Source organism: Copadichromis virginalis, linkage group LG17, assembly GCF_057382275.1.
Source record: "Copadichromis virginalis isolate Kocher_CV1m ecotype Utaka linkage group LG17, C_Virginalis_male_GT1.1, whole genome shotgun sequence".
Classification (NCBI taxonomy): Eukaryota; Metazoa; Chordata; class Actinopteri; order Cichliformes; family Cichlidae; genus Copadichromis; species Copadichromis virginalis.
This window is the reverse complement of record NC_140634.1, coordinates 30,952,512-30,971,051: the sequence shown is the minus strand read 5'-3', so window position 1 is coordinate 30,971,051 and position 18,540 is coordinate 30,952,512. Positions and strand designations below refer to the sequence as shown.

The 18,540-nt window shown below is 41.0% G+C and overlaps 1 non-coding gene across 1 annotated transcript; it reads left to right on the top strand.

Annotated features, from left to right (window-relative positions):
* Positions 1-73, top strand: trnak-cuu (transfer RNA lysine (anticodon CUU)). Its single transcript has one exon. It is a non-coding gene; the product is annotated as a tRNA-Lys (tRNA).
* The last annotated feature ends 18,467 nt before the right edge of the window (positions 74-18,540 follow it).

Here is an 18,540-nt window from a genome sequence, read left to right as displayed (position 1 = left end):
GCCCGGCTAGCTCAGTCGGTAGAGCATGAGACTCTTAATCTCAGGGTCGTGGGTTCGAGCCCCACGTTGGGCGTAAGATTTTTCTCAAGTCAATGGAAAAACATGTACTTCCGTGAGATCATGTGCACACAGCTAATGTGGCAAATCATGCTAATCTGCATTTCACACCTCTCATAAATGAGGAATTTTGGGATGACAAAATAGTTTTTGCTAATATTTTATAGGGCATTTATTTTACAAAACAAAGCAACTTTGTTAAAAAAAAATGTGTCGCTCGGTTCGCGACACAATTCGTTTTTAAATTTTAAAAGAGTAAGTTGCAAACCTCTTCACTGAAATCAAAAATACATCAGGGGAGGACTGGAGGGTTACACACTGAGAAGAATTCCAAAGATTCAATACAGCCAATCAGAAATAAGAGTTTAAAACAGCAGCTCTTCAGCTAGAGAGCCGAAGAGGCCATCCTCTTCAAACTGACCACCATCTGTGTGTGAGAGAGAGTCCAACTTAGTCATTATGGCTCCTGGAAGGCTGAAATACACACACGTGTGTCACATAACACACTGAGTGCAGACAATCCATTCAAAAACTTAAATTTGATTATTTTCACTTTACATGAATCACATGTTTGAACAGCCACTTTAATGAAATATTCCCAATTCCTATTACTCATTCCCAAATCTACTGCTTCTGAGCACGTGGGACACACACAAACACACACAGACCTTCTTGAATGACCTTGAGGACCCATTTGTGCTTGCAGACAAGCCATCTTCTCAAATGTCTAGTGCGGAGACAAATACACATACTCACTTACTCCCCTTCCCTAATTACCGAGTCCCAGGGGATGAGACACTCAAGAGGCGCTTCAGTTAAAAAAAAGGTCTTTCTCACCAGTTAGAGGGCAGACAGGCGGAGAGAGGTAAATGAATGAGAAGATGTTCAGAATACAGATTTGCTGGCACCCAAGTATATTTTAACTGCTCCACAGTTTCCACATGTTACTGTTGCATAAAATCGGGTGAGTCTAAAAGTCTGGTTCACTGCTCACCAAACCCAAACCAAACCCAAGTGGAGAAAATGAAGAAAAGTAAGAATAGATGAGGCACGTGAAAAATGAAGGTCCTGAGTGAAACAGTGAGGGGGATGGAAGAGAAAGAACAGAAGTTGACTGAGACGGGAGGGCGGAGGAAGAGAGATTATCTCTCTCTAATGGCTAACTTGTTGACAGCAACACTTTTCAGCACCCCTATCTACACATCTAATGTTACTATCTATCCTGAAACACACACACACACACACACACACACACACACACACACACCCTCTCCTCTTGCAAGGTTTATCAGCCCGGCTGTCGGCTCGGGCCACATTTCATGTGGGTTTCGGATTTTAAAACCATGAGAAACACAAAGTGAGCCGGAGACGTCACTGCCAGAGACGACCTCGACATTCTCTCAGCTCGTCTGCAGCCATAACATCGTCGAACATGAATCTGATCTGAGCCCGCTTTCAGATCCCAGGCAGACGGTTAAAAAAAACCTCATCCTCTGCTAGGTCACCTTCTTGCAAACATGTCTCGGTTACAACACCAAGCTGCATTTGTCACCAGTTAATTTAACTTGTCTTTATAAATGATAATAAACTGCTTTTGGCTGCTCCATTATTCACAAGGGGTCGCCACAGCGGATGGATGTGTCTGATTTGGCAGATTTTTTTAGGCTGGATGTCCTTCGTGACACAACCCCAAAGGTGGACATGTGAGAGTTTGAGGATTTATCCTCTCTCTTTTTCCTTTAAACAGAAGTGTGCCACAATTGATTCTGCTGAAATATGAGTATGAATTTATTTCTGTTTTGTAAGGAATGAAAAAGACACATCAGCCTCAATAACACTGCTAGACTATACAGCTAAAGTTTAAGGAGTTTATTATGAGAGAACACTTAATGGATATTAAAGTTATCCATGAATTTGGGATGAAAGTGTATGTGAAGAACTAGACAATAAGGTTAACCCAGATGCTATTCTTTATGTTAAATGGTTTACTTTTCCCACTGTTAGTGGTCAACAGTCACCATAAAAACTTGAAAGTGCATAGGTCAGTGAGTGTCTCATTAACATGAACACACACAGAAACTTCTACATAAGGACACAATAATCTATATTATCAAGACATTTAAATACACTTTCATAGTGCTACGGAACATTTAGATCTCACTAATGAACAATCCACCCTTTATAGACACAAAAAAGATAATTTTTATTCAAAACTTGGATAGTCTGCTATGGTTTCCCATTTCCATGCATTTTTACCTGCTGATTGCACAGCTGGTCTCGAAAATACAGCTGTGACACTAAATTCAGAGGCCACAAACTGTATCATAAGGTAGATATTCAGTCAAAAAAGAAAAAGAAAAAAATAACATTCCAGCTGCTACATCCAAGACTTTCGCGCAAAATAGGGAGAGACTCCTGGTTCAATGAGTTTTACGCTGGGCAGCAAAATTAAATGGTGAACCAACATTCCCTCACAGTTACAGTCGGACTTAGATGCCATCCAGTCCTCTGGTCCAGATGAAGGCAGAGCAATTTCTCTAAACTGAGAGAAACATTTGTGCAACATTTCGACCAAAATAGTTCTGGTCTGCACCGCAAAGCGAGAGGGCTGCCTTCATTTGGGCCGATGGGGTTGGCACACGCACAAACGCAGAAACAGACACACTCTGCATTTCACCACTGTCATGTGCAAGCCAAATTCAATGAAATAAGCCCATTCTGCAAGTAGACTGTGACAACGGAAACATCGAGGGGACAAAAAGTTCAAATGGAACAAAGTCCCAAATGTTTTCACACTGACTTCAGATGTCCTGTTCAGAGAGCGCAGGAACGGCGAAATTTCAAGTTCAGATCTATGATTTGAAAACCACATCCACTCTTGCAAAGTTTGAGTTTTAAAGTTTCCTCATCTTGTGGGACAAAGATCAAAGTCAGAAAAGAAACATGACACTGTAAAACTATCAGAAGTCATGGCACAATCACTGAAAAGTTAAATCACACACCTGAAATCCACCGCTAACATTCCCATTGTGTACTTTGTGTTATCACCTCGTAAAGTATTTAAAACGAATGCTCTTACCTGGTGTGTTGTGCTGGATTAACGTCGTTGATCGGTTGTCCAAGAAAACTTTCTCCACCCACCATCAGAAGCGCTAACGACCGAAAATTGTTACTCTCTGTCCGGTTGGGAAAGTGCAGACAGATCGCTGTTTTCAATGGAAGGAGATATCCCGTTCGGGAAGATCCCACAGCAGCACGCTTCACAGTCTGACTTTCACTCCTCGATGTCACACGAAAGTCGTTGTTTGAGTAAAGAAAGAGCAAAAGAACAAAGGAAAAAAGTTGATTTGTGGGAATGTACAGAGGTTTGCGACTGACAGTATCCAGAAGTCCCGACAGAAAAGAGTGGCACTCGCTGCGCTGTGAGCTGTGCTCTCAGCAACAGGTGTCAGAAATAAAGTGAGATTTTTTTCACGGCCATCACAAGTTTCCAAACACTCTCCAACTAATTACGCACGCAGGGAAAGGGGGAGGAGGAGGAGGAGGAGGAGAAGGTGGTGGTGGGGAGGAGGGAAGCAGAGGGGAGGGTGCTCCGCAAAGTTTTTACGCGTCGAGAAACAGAAGGAGAAGTGGAATGAAACAATAGAGCCCAGAGAGCGCGCTCTCTCTCCCTCCTCAACAACTGCGCTTATGTGAAAACTGCCCGCCTGGCCACCGGAGGAGAAAAGGAGACAGAGGCGTAAAAGAGGGAAAGGAGGTCGTTTTACACAGAATGAGAAGGAAAGATTCGCCTCTTTGAGAGTGTTTTTAACCAATGGGTCTCCATTTGGAGTCCATTAAACTCATAGCCTTTAAAACAGGGCTTTTACCCCTGAGTCTGGCCCCTCTCGCTATATTCTTACAAATAAACTTCACTGCAGTGAGTTTATAGGGCGAAAACTGTTGTTGGGTCAGCTATCTGATTGCGTTTCAATTTTAAAGGACTGTGTTTTATCAGACTGTGTGCACAACATTAACGTCACTTCAAATAAAAAATGATTGATCAATCAATGTAAAACACCCGGCTTTTCAAACTCCCGACAGAGTTGAGTGAAAATCAGCTCCCGATCTGTGCAGCGGACTCAAGAGTTTTTGCAGTACCGCAGGTTGTTAATGAAGTCATTTTTTGATGGCACAGGACTCTGGTAATTTTCGATCTTAAATAATGTTTATTTACTAAGAGGCAGGAATAAAGAAAGCACTTCTACAAGTAGAAAACATAGCAGCACGCCAAATCCAGCTTTATCTTACGGGAAAATACATTTAATAGCATAAAAGGTGTTGTGCCGATGTTTATCTGTGTGTTCTTTGTGTAATGTCTCTGCTTATAACGGTAAATAGATTATTATCAACAAACAGCTATATATAAAAGTTATTATACCTGCTTTATAATACAATTAAAAAGTCAATTTTTGGCTACTTGAAATATTTTTCTAGAACTGTTATGTTTGTACAGTTTCTGCTGCCCTCTTGGTCAGATCTTTCTTTAAAAATTTGATATTTTTAACCTTTCAATTACACTCTTTACCTGGGTAAATAAATCCATCCATCCATCCATTTTCTTCCGCTTATCCGGGGCTGGGTTGCGGGGGGCAGCAGCCCAAGCAGAGAAGCCCAGACCTCCTTCTCCCCAGCCACCTCCTCCAGCTTGTCCAGGAGAACACCAAGGCGTTCCCAGGCCAGCCGAGAGATATAATCTCTCCAGCATGTCCTGGGTCTGCCCCGGGGCCTCCTCCCAGTGGGACATGCTCGGAAAACCTCACCCATGAGGTGCCCAAGAGGCACTGTGGAGGAGCAGCGGCTCTACTCCGAGCCCCTCCTGAATGCCCGAACTTCTCACCCATCTCTAATTGGGTGAGAAGAAGGGAGAGGCCAGCCACCCTTCGGAGGAAGCCCAAGAAGAAGATAAATAAAGGTTATACAAAAGTCGCTTTTAGCAAACTGATGGCAGCTCCTACAGGAATGTTATTTGTGGCTCAAAATGACCCGATATCAATCATGAAAGATATGTTTGACACATGCTTCACAGATTATAGGCCAACAAGTCATTTACAACAGTTTAAATACAGGCAAACACTTTTTGGCACGGCACTCTGGATACATTGTCATGATTATCCCATTTATACTGCAGACCTAATCTGCTCTGGAGAAGGTTAAGTCTGGAGATGACCAATCAGTTCTCTGGAAAATTGCATCGTAATTACTGGAAGATTAGTCAGACATCTAGTAAGAGGGTAAGTAGGGGTAAGGGTAAATTCTTAGACTATCAGCTTTATTTCTTGATTTTTCCTCCTGGTACCTGCAAACAATTTTACAACTCTCTATTATTCTATATGCCTCAATATATAATCCTAAAACGTGGCTTATGCCGGTGGACCTTCTATCAAATTTTTCAAGCGCATAATTCCATGTTTTAATTTTGTTCTACTTATTCTTTACTTGCTCTCAGACCATTAAACACCACTGGGGTTGCAGATGAAAGAATAAGAATGCAAACTTTATCATGCACATCCAGATATAACCTTAACTCACACGGTCAGCATTTCATGCGGCCTTGTCTCCCTGCTTCAAACAGTATAAACTTCAGTCTTTTTTTGTAAAATCAGCCGCTCTGCTGCCAGTCGACTTATCCATGTCTGTGACTAGTCAGCCGCTGCAACACTGCCCTATTCGTCTGAATGGACTTGCAACTAAACTGATAAACCCTGGGTTAACTTATTCAGGTAATAACCACATTCATGTGACCAGTCGGCCTGACTGCCAGCATTAGGGTAAGTAAAACGAGTTAACAGAAGAACTTGCTACCCAGTACAGAGCCCAGGACGTCCAAGGTCAAATGTACCAGAGACAAAACAGGTCTTTTATTTTAGCAGATAACAGAATGTCACAGAGCAAAAGCTAGGATAGCCCCTCGACAGGTCAACAGTCCATTATATAGCTGTGCATTAACATACGCCACCTAAAAAGCATGCTACAAGAAGATGTGTGTGTGTCCCTCTAACTCATGGTTCTAATCAACATTCGAAACAGATTCATAGCCCAAAGCAACGTGTGAAACCAGAGGGGTTAGTGAGCAATCTTTAACTTAAAGTCAGAGTTGTCTGTGTCAGGAAAGTGGTTCTCTTATTACCGAGGTAAATCACCATGGTTACTCATACTCAACCTGCTCGGGAGCAGGTTATGTTTCAGTTTAGAGCGCCACATTTTCACTGATTCTTTTATTTACAGCCTGTTTTAAGTGTGCATTGTCGACTGGGGGAAGGTTTATTAATGTTTATTAACAAAATGTTAATTTTATACAAATATATAAAAAAAAAATATAAATATATAAATGTTGGATCTAATCTGCTGCTAAGGGTCTCTTATACTGCTGGAATAGTAGAGCACAGATTAGAAACTGGATCAGGATGTATATCACATATATAACTATTCAGTCAATCAAATTAATTTCACTTTGAAGGCAGGAAGGAAAAACTCCCTTTTAACAGGAAGAAACTTTCAGCAGTGTCGGGCTCAGGGAGGGCCGGCCATCTGCTGTGACTTTCTCTGAAGAAAAGCAAAAGGAGAGTTAATTATATCGTTTATCAAAGAGGAAACAGTCTAATCTTTAAAGTAGAGAGGGTGTCTGTGTAACAAATCCAAACTGGAAGCTGGTTCCACAGCAGAGGGGCCTGATATCTGAAGGCTCCGCATCCCATTCTGCTTTTAGAAACTCTAGGAATCGCAAGAAAGTGAGAGTGAAGTGCTCTATTAGGGTAATATAGTACTATGGGCTCTTTAAGATATGATGGGACTGATTATTTAGGACCTTGTATGTCAGGAGAAAGATTTTAAATTGAATTACAGATTTAGCAGGGGTCCAATAAAGAGAAATATGAGCTATTTCTTGTCCCTGTTAGTATGCCCACTGCAGCATTTTGGATTAACTGAAGACTTTTCAGGGAATTTTAAAACAACCTGACAATAATGAATTATAATAATGCAGCTTAGTGGTAATGAATGCATCAACTATTTTTTTTTAGTATGGATTACTGACCTATACTAGGCTATGAGACAGTAAGTAAGTAGGTTTAATGATTCAGAGCAGCAGTTATGTTAGAATAAAAGAGCAACATTACAATGTATTAACTCGAACCTGGTTCTGCTGTGTAAGGACCTGCCTTACTGTAGTTGTTTTTCTGACTGCTTCGGTTGTAGGTATACAAGTGAAAAGTGAGGCAACATCAAAGGACACTATGGCTTTGTATGGAGTCAGCATAAGTTTGTGGACTTTGTTGGTGAAGTCAGCGGATGATGTGTCTTCGGAAGTCCATATATACAGGGTGTGGTATTGCCAGGGTAAGAGCCGTACTAAGGTTGTTCCCTTTTAAGTTGTAGCTGTAGTTGTAGTTACTTGTGGGGTCTTCCCATATGAAGACCCCACAAGTAACTATGGTGCACCTCCCCACTGACTGGTAGTCTGGTGATGCTCTGGTCTTTATTTGGGGATGTAATAGGCTCCTTTTCTTGAATGGTGAGGTTGGACTTTTGCACTTTTATTGGACTTTCATTCTGATTTGCTCTGCTTCCGTTTGTGTTAGCTTATTATTTCTTATCACTGTGATGAGATCCATTATGGGCAGCTGTTGTGGAGATATTAGCTCTTTGGCGAGCACGTCCTTTCCACGTTTAGTGAAGTCCGTTCGATCCTGTCTGTCTTTAGTTTTTATTTGCAGTGTTTGTAATTTCCAAAGTTGTCTTTCTTTGCCTTTCATGTACTGTGCCAACTGTGCTTTGTAAAGTATGAGTGTTATGAAACATCTTGAAAGACTTAAAGAAGTCAAGTCGCCTATTTTCATCAAGCTTACGAGTACCTTGACTTGGATGACTAAAAACATAGAAAGACAAGAAAATGCTTAGACATTTTCCATATCACCAGCTGAAGAAACACAAATTTAGTGACAATTTGAGCAGAGTTTGCTGTAACTTTATAGCTGGACATCATTCAAAACATTTTCACGAAACAGAAATATCTGACTTTAAGCTTATGATTGCTCCCTAACCCGTTAAATATTGCTTTGTAGTAAAGACCTAAGAGGAGGTCACCAGCTCCAGCTTTTAGATCAAGGAGAGCACAAATTATTTTATTTAACCGACAACCCCGGTAGACCAATAAAACACTAAAATTAAACTCAAAATTCTGAAAACAAGACGTCAGAGTATATTTTAAGAACCTTTACTATTACATATTTTTTTTAAAAAAAAACCCACACATCATAGGTAATACAAGAATTTATACCACTGATTCAAACTCTTCCATCATTATCCAGGTATTTGTTGAAATATATATATATATTTTTTTAATAATCTAATCATAATTTATTTGTGATTAAGAAAATGACACTGCCCAACAGCATGCTGAACAATGGTGGCTTGGAAGCGATGAGGAAACTTGCCTGATAGACAGAGGGAGTTGGGTCTTGATTATGCTCCCTTGGTGACACAGACATGGATGGCTGGAGACCCGACAGCCAAGTAGTCACTCCTCTTATACGTCTTTGAAGTCCATCGCCTAAGGCACCTGCACAGCTAGTGCATTGTAATGTAAATTCTCCAGGGACAAGTTTCCATGTTCACAAAAAAGGTGCACAGGCAGACACTTGAACAGACCCTCATGGTCGCCATCTAATAATAAAATTGACATAATGTGGCGAGACATTATAAGAGTCGCCGACAGAGTGTGTGACTGTTGCTTACCTAAAGGGCTGTAGGTAAAAGTTGCTGTCAGGAGAAGGCTTTGGACTAATACCTCACACCTAGTCACTGGGATTTGTGCAGCACATCTTAATCTACTCACCCATCCTGCAAACATGCAAGCAAAATTCTTCCAAATTCAACCTGGCAGGTAAAGCTATGTCAGGCCGTGCAATGCATTTGAAGTCAAACGTCGGTAAACAAATTCATTTTTATGCCTTTTTACTTTTTCTGAAGTTTTCTTTAAAGGCATTACACATGTTGCAAATCACCATCAAAACACTGGATTCACCTTTGGTTCCAATCTTCACAATAGAAACAATCTTTATAGTATCCAGACATGCACTGCATTTAACTGAGTAAATCCATTCTTAATAATAATAATAATAATACATTTTATTTAAAAATAGCGCCTTTCAAAGCACCCAAGGACACTGTACAACAGATAAAAACACAAAAACTGGAAATATACACAATAAAAGAATAAAGAATAAATCCATTCTTGGGCATGAAACCTTTGGTTAGGCAAATAACACATACCTACAAGCAACCTTTATCTAGCGTATGGTTTTATTTGATTCTATGCAGATGACAGTGATTGCTTTGTGTCATTTCATGAGGACACGGTCTACATCAGGGCTGCCCAATCCCGGTCCTCGAGAGCTACTATCCTGCAGCTTTTAGATGCATCCCTACTCCAACACAGCTGAATCAAATGGTTTGATTACCTCTTCAGCATGCCATCGTGTTTGGCAAAGGCCTGATAACAAGCCATTCATTTGATTCGGGTGTGTGGGAACAAGGATGCATCTAAAAGCTGCAGGATAGTAGCTCTCGAGGACCGGGATTGGGCAGCCCTGGTCTACATGAAGCATTCACACAACTAAACCCCTTCTTACAAGACTTGTGTAGAGATTTGCGTAAGACTTAAGTCATTCACTGCCAGCCATTGGCAGTGAATGAGTTAATCTGAGGTTAACTCATTCACTGCCAGCCATTGGCAGTGAATGAGTTAACCTCAGATTAACTTTCACGTGACCTTGCGTTTGCAATTAACAATAAGAATGAGCTTAATTCCACTGGCCGTCGCGGCGCGGTAACCACTACACTAAAGAAACACACATGCTATTCTCACTCACGGTTCAAATCAAAAGTCTAGTCACCGTCAAGACAATAATCAACAACAACTAACTGTTTTCAACAGGACAGACACCATCACCCAAATTTTTATGTGGAACCAAAACACCCTGCACCACAATCTGTGAAACATGCACACACTGACACTGCCCAACTGTATGCTGGGTAATAAGCAGCTCGGAAGCCATGACGCTATGTGCTGCGTGAATGCGAATTGGCTGAAAACTTCGCTCTAAAAAAGGAGGAAAGACGGGAAAAAAATGTTGGGATTTCTGTGTTTTGTATTTTTCATTTCAGATTTATATACAAAACATGGCTTTGGAAAACCTATTCGAACTCTTCAACTATAATCAAGATATTTGCCGGGCTATCGTGTTATTATCCACCATGACCTGTAGTATAAATAAATGTAAAGTGTCAAGTCAGGAGCGGGATTTGAACCCACGCCTCCACCCGGGAGTTGGACCTTGAGTGGCCGCAACTTAGACCGCTCGCCCATCCTGACAACGGACACCTGGGAAGGCTACAGAGTCAGCCTGGAGAATACAAAGGTGAGAAGTAAGACACAAGTAGCGTCTTTTTTTTTTGACTCTGTTTTGGTTGTTGCGACACAAAAGCGTAAAAGAAGAAAATCTTTAAGGGATTGGCTGGTTTTTGTCTCGTTGTACAATTAGTTGTTGTCACTAAGAAATGTAAAGTGTACCCACGCGAAATCGCGGCCTTAGTCGTGTTTTTCCTTCGATCCTAACAAATAATTGTTCGCGCAAAGTTGCAAATATTCCTCGCATTTTTTTGAGGATGGTGAAATAGCCCTGTACTCAGAGGGGGAAGGTTTGAAAGTAGCCAATCCGAGAGCGTTACTCATCTCTTCTTACTGTATAACAGCATTTCCGCATTACAACAGTTTACTGCGTGTGGGTATTCTGGTAAAGCCACTGGGGAACCTGCCCCAGCCTATCATATTCACCAGCTATAAGATGTGAGTGTAGATTGAGAAGGGTGACTGATGGCTGGTGTTGAAGCCACCACCTCTGTTCAACAGTGGTTGTTTACAGATACTTTACTGATCCCACAAGAGAAATTGTTGTTGTGTGAGACTGTAGTCCAGGGTTCTTATTGTTAGATGGTAATTATGAGACAGTGTTTGTAAGGTCATTTTACTGGCCATTTATGTAAAAAGGGAGTGAATTTACCATCTTTTATTGCTTTGTGGTTGCAGCCATTGCTTAATTCTCTGTGAGTGATAATCATGGTCATTGTGATTGGTGTACATGTGCATATCAACAGTCATTAAACGGAAGACCATGAACTGGCAACTTACCTTTTTTCAGTTTATCGTTTTGGGAGACTGTGCGTAAAATGAATTTTTTCATGTTCGGGCGTGTGGCAGGCAGAGTAAACTTAAAATCACAGATTTATTTACAATGGCAAGAAGGACAGACGAACGGTATATGCACAGGACGAGACCAGGGAAGGGTGGACACAACTGGGGGACACAGCTGAACCAAATCTAACTGAAGAGACAGTGGAAGCAAAGCTGAACATTAAGAACACAAAATGAGGGACTGTTAAGATAAAACAGAAACTAAAACACACACTGACATCCAGACTACGACGCAAATCTGACCAAGACAAAAATATGGAGACATGACAGACCACAGGGGGACACAAAAGGATGAAAAACAAAAACAAGAAGGGATAAATATAGGGAGCAGGACAAACATGGGAACTAGACAGAACCAGAGAGACCACACACACACATGGGACAGGACCAGGGAGATAGAAAGGATGACAAATACTGAAACACTGAAGATAAGACATGGAGACAAGACTAAGACAGACTGGAACAAGGAACTAAAAGTAGAAAATAGAATACTCAGGAACTAGAACATAATTTATCTTATACTTTCAAAGAAAAAAATAACAAATAAATCATAAATAAATCCAGAACAAAACTCAACATTTTGGGTCTTTGACCCAGTGATTTAATCCATTTTGGAATAAGGCTGTAATGTGAAGAAATGTGGAACAACTGAAGCGCTGTGAATACTTTCCAGATGCACTGTATGTATCCTTTACAGAAGTGTTTTTACCTTCAGCATATAAAAAAGGCATGGAACACAGATGCAGTATATCAAACCGCAGCATGAACCGGGCATTTTAATCAGTATAATGCTTCAGTTATCTAAGATTATCACATTTTCCCTTCATTGTTTCTGTGGGTGTGATTAAAAAAAGATCCATCCATCCATTTAATTTTATTTATTTGGCGCCAAGTCACATCAATAGTCACCTCAAAGCACTTTATATTGAAATGCGAAGAGCCTACAATAATACAGAGAAATCCATCCATCCAACCATCCGTCCATTTTCGTCCACTTATCCAATTCGGGCTCGTGGGTGGGTGGGGGTCTGAAGCCTAAACCAGCTGTCGTAGGGCGAGAGGCATAGTACATCTTGAACAGGTTGCCAGCCTGACAGCAGATGGTTTAAAGGTGAACAAAGTGAAACAGAGCTCTGTTAAAGAGGTGGCAGAGGTAGTCACGTGAAACCAAGAACCCGGACAAATGAAAAGAAACACAAGTGGACAGGCAGGGAAGGAAAAGAGGAGAGAAGGAAAATGTCATCGGTGTTGGAGTATGTTTGGGCTGTCAGCGGCTAACAGCTTATTTTAGGAGCTACACTCCGCTCACATTGTTTTTATTTCCTTTCCAAGGTTTTTCCTACCGCTCACTACCTCCTCCTGTCCCTTATGCCGAGCCAGCTCTCTCCATCTACTCCTCCCTTCCTTCTTTTCTCCATTCATTTCACCTACTGCTTATTTACTTTACAAACCATTTATTAGAGACAACAATACCACATCTGCAAGGAGCACAAAAAAAATGAACAAAAGACTGAAGCAACAAGCAAACCACAAGTGAGAACATTAATTATTGAGCATGAAAACCTAAAATATATATCCTGAGTGTGTTTGAAGTTGGGCTGCTGTTTGTTTTGGTGTCAACCCTTTCTCTCCTCTCTGCTTTCTCCTTCTCTCAGTCACCCTTTCAATCATTTTCTTCTCAGTCATGTGCGATATGATGTGTGATGATTGAAACCACATTGTCCCGAAGCCAGTGCAAGCCCTCCTCATTTCCTCTGCAGTCACTCACTTCTTATTTCTCCTCCTACTTTCCTCGTGTGCCTCCTTCCTCCCTCGTCTATCTCGTATGTGGAAAGGCGGGAGCGCTGCGTGGATTACACGTGTTCGCGTGTTATCTCAAGGACATCTGGGTTGTTTTTTTTTGGGTGCTGTGAACCACCAGTATCAGCAGCATCTTATCCACACATAATCTCTGTAAAGAAAGGTGCGGCGCGTGAGAGTGACAAAAGATAGAGAAACAAATCCAAACAGGAGAAGAGATAAAGGATCGCTGCAAATCCCAAACACAAACCGATTACTCCGTTTTTATAACTGCATCAGAGCAATAAAAAAAAAAAGAAGAAGAAGAAAGAAGTTTCCAAAGCACAGTAATTTTGAGCTGTCGGACTCTTGTGTGGCAAGCTCCTCCCCTCTGGTGCTCCCAGCAGGATAAAACAAACACAACTTCTGTGTCCCGCTGACTCTCTACAGTCATGTGAAAAAGAAGGTTTTCACAGGACTCTGTGCAGTCATGTGAAAAACCAAGCACACCCCACGATTCAGTAGCTTGTAGAACACATTCAGCAGCATTAACTTCCAGTATTTATTTTCTGTATGACTTTATCAGTCTCTCACATGGTCACGGAGGAATTTTGGTCCACTCTTCTTTACAAGGTTTTCTTCAGTTCATTGAGGTTTGCAAGCAATCGATTGCACAGCACTCTTAGGGTCCCACCACAGGACTTCAAGTTGGGCAGAGGTCTTGACTTTGGCCCATTACAGTACCTTAATTCTTTTCTTTTTCAGCCTTTTGTTCTGCTGGTGTTTCCATGGTTACAACATTTGCTTGGTGAGGTGAAAGGTCGGTCGTTTGATTCCAGCTGGACAGAACTTTAGGATTGCATCAGGAAAAGCAGCGGGTGTAAAACATGCAGAGTTACCCTTGTGACAAAATTTGTGGTTGGTCATTGAGCCTCATCTGCTCAAATCTATATAGACCATAGTCCATATGCACAGTTTGGGCCAATGTCCTGTTTCATGACCCAGTGTCAGCCAAGCTTTAGCTGTCAGAGAGATGTCCTCACAGGTGCACCGATGGCTGACTCAGAGGCTGCAGAACAAGCCCAAATCATCACCCCTCCACCACCGTGCTTAACAGTTGGTATGAAGTGATGAGTTGGTATGCTGTGTTTGGTTTCCACCAAATGTGAAGCTGTGTACCATAACCAAACAGCTCCACTTTGGTCTCTGACAAATGAACCACATTGTTCCAGAAGTGTTGTGGCTTTTTCAAATGCTGCTTTGCAAAGTTAAGCTGTGCCACATGTAGTTTTCAGAGAGAGGATGCTTTTTCTGGCAACCCTCCAAACAAGCAAAACTTGTCCAGCCTTTTTCTAACTTTTAACTAACATGCTAACTGAGGCCTGTAGAGTCTGAGAAGTAGCTCTTAGGGTTTTTGTACTTTCTCTGATCATTGGGATGAATTTGCTGGAATATCCACTCCTGGTGAATATTGAGCCATTATGTTGAGTGAATGATCCAGAACAACACTTCTGCTTTTATAGAGGTGCTCACACTTGCAAACGATACCAGGCTGCTGCTTACTATCTTAAGTCCTATGGAAGCAGTAAGAGTGAACTTAGTTTTTCATAGGATTGTATATCAAATACAATTTACCGCCACTTTATACAGATTTTGAACTAGAATGTTGTGATTATTATTTTTTCCTTATATAACTTGACGTATGGACTGGCAAAACCTGTTTTGTTACAGAGTTGGCCAGACTGAGACCATTAACATCATTGCAGTGGCACAGAAACAAAATGTTAACATTTTTAAATTGCTGAAGGACAAATCATCAACTGTTTATGGTTAGTCGGTCTTATCACTTGCACACATAAGCATACCTGTCATGTGAAAGTACACTGTGAGGTCTGTAGAGAATGATGCTGCCAGAGTAACTGTAGTTAATGAATGCAACTCCATTTCTATGATTTGTCTTTAGGCCTCTGAAGGGTTCACCCCTGGTTGTGTGGGATTGGCCCTGTGCTCTGCTTCTCTGGAGCTGTTTCACAGTTTGTTTTTCTTTCTTTGCCAGCTTTAACAGCTCTCCAGATTCCTTTGTCCGTGGCGATGTGGGACAATACTGCACATGAGCAGCAGTCAAGAATCAAGGGGATTTAGCATTTAGTGTTGAAGTACTTGGAGCATTGTGTTTCCTGTGATGCTTGTGCTTTCTGTCGCGCACAGCCTCAGTTTTCCAGCCTGAATGCACACATGCGCATATTTAAAGAGCACAGATTTGTTGGACTGGAGCACAGATTTAGACTTATGCGAACTTGCAGGTGAATGTAGCTGTAATTGTTCCTTAAAAGTAAAATGATGTGGAATCATAATGATTGCAGCTTTTCTTTTTCCTCAAGTGAGGAATATCACATGCAAGCCTTTTGAAAATAATCTTAATATCTATATTTGAAAAGTGAACATTTAGACAACTTTAATATAAAAATATATCCTTCTTTAGTGCATATTTCTGATGTTTAGACATGCACTTTTGTGCACAGGGCAGGTAGAAGTACATTGTGCAAAGTTAGAGCTGTAGAAGAGATGGGATGAAGTGTTCAATGGGCCATGTTTCCACTCATTTCTACCTCCCTCCCCCTTCCTCTTTTTCTCCATCACATAAATCAGGGAGTCACTAAGGCGTATCTCTTTCTCCTCCTCTTTCTCGCTCTGTCCATCCCTCCTGTCTCCCTTCACTGGCTTTTATTGGGACAGTAGATAGAGAAAGCAGAGCAGATCCTCGACACACACTAACACACGTACAAAGCGTTGCCTTATGTGAAGCTAAGCACCAGCATGTATGCTACATTTACAGACTGCCAGGAGTTGGTTCTCTGAGTGTTGTGTGAAAACCAGAATGGCCATAATAACAGGATGGCGCTTTGATCCCTAAATAGAAATTCTTCACAAGTGAGGGCAAATGTCAGGTGAGGGTCGAGGTTCAAGGTCAGGCGAGCTGGGCAGGTCTGTTAAACCAAATTTTCCAGCCGAATGAGTCTAACAACTCCTTTAAACATCTGAGTCATCTTTTTGTGTTAGTTTAAATTTAACTACTGTGTCATTTTCAGAAAATTAGCTACAATTACTCATATACACTTACCGGACACTTTATTAGGTATACCTTAGTAGTACTAGGTTGGATCTCCCTTTACATTCAGAATAGGGCTGTGCGATATGACGAAATATATCCGATGACAAAATGAAAACATCGTTTCAAATTATACGCTATGGTTTGTTTCGTGGTGTTGCAAAATACACTGTTTACAGCAATATTTTTGCATCAGGGCACAGAGAATACCAGCATAGCCAGTGAAGATGAGGAAGAATCAGGTAGCTGCAAACAGAAGGACCAGTCAAAACAAATCAAGGGCCTTATTCCTAAACGAGGGGCTACCTTTGTAGCATGGACTTGGTTTGGTTATAAAAAATGTGACACAAACCAGAAAACTGTACTATGCAAATTATGCTGCAAACCGGTCCCCACCACAGACTCAAACATGACAAACCTCTTCTACCACCTACGCAAGAATCACGTGAAAGAGTATGGAAAGAGTTATATAGTTTCATGCATCGGACTCTAGGTACATGACGCCCAGCTGAAAACACCTCACACAAGTAGAGTTTCCCAAGATTCACAGAATTTACAGAAAAAGCACTATTTTGTGATATATATCATTATCGGGATGAGAAATGTCCTATATCGTGATATGAGATTTTGGTCATATCGCACAGTCCTAATTCAGAACTGCTTTGTTTCTTTATGGCGCAGATTCAACAAGGTGCTGGAAATATTCTTGGTAATCTGGTGACTGTGGAGGTCATTTGAGTACAACGAACTGTCAAGTTCAAGAAACCAGTTGATGATTTGAGCTTTGTGATATGTAGCATTAACCATCAGAAGATGGATGTAACGTGGTCACGAAGGGACGGACATGGTCAGCAGTAATACTCAGGTAAGCTTTGACATTTATACTGTACTCAGTTGCTATTTAGAGGCCAAAAGTTACAGATTAATACACCATCAACACAAGCCTGAGCCGTTGATACAAGGCAGAATTCCAAATTCGGACCCCCACCTTCCAAACGTTGCAGCAGAAATGGAGACTCATCAAGCGAGTCAATGTTATTTTTAATCTTCTACTGTCCAACTTTTGGTGAGTCTGTATAAATTTATAGCCTCAATTTCCTGTTCTGACACCCAGTGTGGTCTTCTGCTGCTGTAGCCCATCTGCTTCAACGTTCAATGTGTTGTGTGGTCAGAGAAGCTCCTCTGCATACCTTGGTTTTAAGAAGTGGTTATTTGAGTTACTGTTGCCTTCCTATTAGCAGACTAACCATTCTCTTCTAGTATGAAAATGTAGTTCAAACAAATCAAATCAAAATTTAGTTTATTTCACAAGATAAGAGAAATAGTTCAGTGTACACATGAAAAACACGGCAGAATGAAGGAGGCAAAGGGAATGGAAAGCTGAAGTCAGAAAAAAAGGACAGATCTACCTAAGTATGCTCGCTAGCTGCTGTGAAAGAAAGTTAGCTTTTATGAGTTTTTTATAGTAGTGGAACACAGTAGGGCTGTGTGATATGACCAAAATCTCATATCCCGATATAAGAATTCTATCGTCCTGATAACGATATAAATCACAAAAATGTAACATTTTCTGTAAATTCTGTGAATCTCAGGCAGCTCGACTTGCGGGAAGTGTTTCCAGCTGCGCGTCATGTAGCTGGAGTCGAGTGTTTTAACCGATGCATGAAACTATACATTTTTAGACATAAGTTGTGAGTATTTATTACACGGCGTGCTGCGGGGAAAAGCCTGTTCTAACGTTTGAGTCTAAGGTTTATTTTTTAGCACCTGGCGGCTCTTTTTTACTTCTCGTCCGTAAATAATCTGCTCTTTCACGTGATCCAGTTTATTTTGAAAAGTCTCAACAGGATCTTGAACTTTATTGTGAAAGGTTTATGTGGAACATAAACATGCGGACACCCGATGCTGTTACCGTCGTTGTTGCTAACCACAACGCATAAAAACATGCGCTTGTCTGTCTGTAGTGTGGTTATATTAAATATAAGAGAAAGAGAGAACTTTAAGAAATTAATATAGCCACTACAGTGACCACCAAAACGATGAAAAATATTGCCGTAAACGGTTTATTTTGCGACACGACGAAACAAACGATAGCGTAAAATGAAACGATAGACGTTTTTATATCGTCATCCGATATATATCGTTATATCGAACAGCCCTAGAACACAGGATACTTTTTACATTTGATTAAAATTGATCAGGGGGCACAATCAAGCAGCGTTTTCTTCGTTTCACTTGTCACATATCCCAGAGAATCTGACAGCGAACAAACCAGAGAAAATAACAGGCATGACATGAGAAA